Here is a 3,396-nt window from a genome sequence, read left to right as displayed (position 1 = left end):
AAAGTAATGAGGGGGGGGGGGGGGTCATAACTTTTTTTTTTGCCATGCATTAGATTTTCAAGAAACGGAAAATTAATGGAAACATCTTCTAAGACGGTTATTTTAAAGACTGTTTAGTTACCCAATTTTGTTTGTGCAACTCAATTATTAGAGAGGCATAACGTATTAAGGATAATTATTGGTAAATCAAAAGTCATACTTCTATCCAAAGGTCAAGCACATTAAGGGTCGATGTTTGTAACAGCTCACATAATGATGGTTCAGGTGGAAAACGAATAAAATAATAATTAATGATGGCTTGGAAGCTGAAGAGACAAGCTATGTCGGTTATTATAGGGACGACCTATATAATTCAAGTGGTATCGTTAAAGAAACGTATGCTTTTCAACCTATGCTAATTGTTACCAGCTGACTCAAATTCAAACTCGATTCTAACTTGAGCGTCGGAGTGGATTTGGTTCAACACTACACCGGTGTTAGCTTTACTCACTTTTCTTGCAGGATATCCAGTTATTCTCCTCCAAATACAAATTTACCGTTGGTGCAAATTTTGGTATCAACAGCTGCCTTATCAAGAATTTCAGCAGAAACATAGGCATCGTATTGATCATCATTTGTTATTTTATTCCCAGATTTTAAAATAATCAAAATATGAGCATGCGGGAGTCCCATTTTTTGGAACTCAATCACATATGCATATGCTCCAACCTTTCCAAAAACTTCTTTTCTAAATAGTTGATTTTTGAGATCTTGTAATTTTGCTCGAAAAAATTGTGATGTCAAATCAGGCCTATCTTGAGGTTGTTGTCCTTTCTAACAGTTCATCTTTAATTCCCTTCCATTTAGAATTGCATGTCGTAGTAATAAAAAGATCTGGCTTTCCAAATCATTGTACTAAGTTTATTGCATCCAAATATCTGCATCGCATATCTCTTGTGCCTCCAACAAAAGAACCAGGAAATACAATTCGCTTCCCCACTTTATATGCATTTGTTTCTCTTGAGTGAACGACATCGACTAATCCTTGGTATAACTCTGATCTTATTTGAGGCTGTTGTATTCTAAAAAAGTCCAGCATAGTTGCAAGTTTTATGTACATATCAACAACAAATTGTTGAAACAAACATCGTGCTAAAAGAAAAATCGATGTCCAAGGTTCTCTAATCTGAAACTTGAAACAATAATATTCCCTGCATGAAATTCTTCCATTTTGTTTCCTTGATAAACCATTAAATATAGAAATTTAAATAATGTTAACATATTTAAATAGAGAATTTCGTGGAATATAAATGAAACTATGTTAGATAGGTTACCTTGACGTTCTCTTACAAGAACTTCTTCTGGAGTCTGGAAACTAGAATTTTCTTAAGTTTGACAATTTACAGATGATGTCCTCCCATTTTCAATTGGTTGGCCATATCTTTTTATTTCTTGATGCCATCCAGTTTCTCATTTTGTAAATAACAATGGATGCTGTAGAGAGTTATAGCAACTAAAATAATGTTTAATTCTATGACGATTTCCTGAATGGGCATGGAGGACAATGTCTCTTTCAAAAGGTGAAGAAGTTTCATTTCCTTCAATACATATAGCTACTACTTGATTAACAGTAGGTGTGTATAAACGCATTGATCAACTTTAACATTACTTGCAATTTGTATATGAATATCTTGTAAATTGTAAAACTCTTTCAACGACCGAAATACTCGTGAGTGAGGATTGCATTTGAGTATTTTTATCAACTTGTGTACTATACAATCACTAATGCCTCCATCTTGTAAAACCCTAATTCTATTTTGAATTTCATTGTCGGTGTCGAAGAAGTATAATTGAAAATATTTTGGTCTGTCTTCTAGCAATAATGCTGGTAGATCATGATATAGTTGTCCTTGGACTCTAAATGTATAAACACCTTGTCTTGACGATGTTAATTTTTTATCCAAATTAACACCAAATGAAGTGAAAGAAAAAAGGCTATTGTATGCCCTAATATTATTTATAAACTTGAATCCATCTTCATCTACATTGAAATATATTTGAAGTAATTCATTTGGAATTATAACTGGTGAAAGTCGAATTTTTCCATTGTAACACCAAAACATTGGTGTTTCTTATTCAAACCTTTTTGCTTTACAATATATATATGGTGACATTTTTTTTCAATTCACGAATGGTTGTGTTTTCATTGTTTGTAGAAAAATCAGTTCCTAATAAGAAACATGATATTTAAAGTTGTGTTAAAAAAGAAAACTTAAAACAATAAAGAAGAAAACATAAAAAAAAACATACCTATTGTTATTGTTTCTAGACGACGACTTGTATTAGGTGTACTTTGGATTCCAAAATCTATTTTTGCCAATGTAATTTTCTTTGTTCAATTGACAATTTGATTAAGAGAAAGTAAATTTTTTCTCTTTGTTTTTCAATTGACAATTCGACATATTTTTTCTTTTGCATGCATTGGCCTTTGCATTTACTTTCTTTCTTTCCTTTTTTTTTTTTTGATCCCTATGGACGAAATCAACATTTACACATTAGATTTTTTGCCCTTGTGGAATCATATGTTAGATAATATATATTTATTTGAATGAACTTTCAATACTTTTGTTGACGAATTTTGTTCATGTTCATTGCTACTAAAGTTCCGATTAATCTCCATTCTATCTAAAAGCAAACAAATGTACATAGTATAAAATGTTAAAGAAAAATGGAGAACATCTTCAAAGATCTAGAAAAAAATATACAAACATTATAATATGTTATAATATGAAAAGGGAAGAAAAGTAATTACATAATAGTTTATCGTTTCTTTAGCTTTCAAATTCATACTAATTTATATTTAAAATGTATTTTATTATTTGTTGAATAATACATATTAATTATTCTGTTGTATAAGTTGTTAATTTAAATTCGAAATTGATTTTTGAATTATACAAACAAAAACTTTAATTTACTTTCCATTTGTTGATTTTAAACATCAAGTTATTTACACAATATCAAAATCATTCTTAAACAGCACCACATTCGACACTTGAATTTAAATGATACTTCGACTTTAAATTGCAATAAAAAGAAATAGTCGCATAAAATCAGGTCTCACGAACATGAAAAAAAAAAAAAAAAACCTTCTTCCTCCTCACGACTAATAATACAAACGCAATAAAAAAGAAAACAATCAAGAAATCAATATAACAATCTCAAAAGGCATGCTTATGCATAAACAAGTACTTCATATTAGTTATTCTACTGTATAGGTTATACATTTAAATTCAAAATTAATTTTTAAATTATATAAACAAATTCTATAATTTGATTTCCATTAGTTGATTGCTAAAAAGTGAAAATATAAAATATTCTTACCCAAATAACCTGACAAACACAAATTCTTCTATATAT

General features: G+C 29.6%; 1 pseudogene; it reads right to left on the bottom strand.

The window, feature by feature from the left end:
* Positions 1 to 790: 790 nt before the first annotated feature.
* Positions 791 to 2,102, bottom strand: LOC150033631 (uncharacterized; annotated as a pseudogene).
* Between the last annotated feature and the right edge of the window lie 1,294 nt (positions 2,103 to 3,396).

This window comes from Benincasa hispida, chromosome 9, assembly GCF_027475165.1.
Source record: "Benincasa hispida cultivar pf3 chromosome 9, pf3_genome.v1.1, whole genome shotgun sequence".
Taxonomy (NCBI): domain Eukaryota; kingdom Viridiplantae; phylum Streptophyta; class Magnoliopsida; order Cucurbitales; family Cucurbitaceae; genus Benincasa; species Benincasa hispida.
Note: the sequence above shows the minus strand (reverse complement) of the source record. Positions and strands in the feature narration are given on the sequence as shown.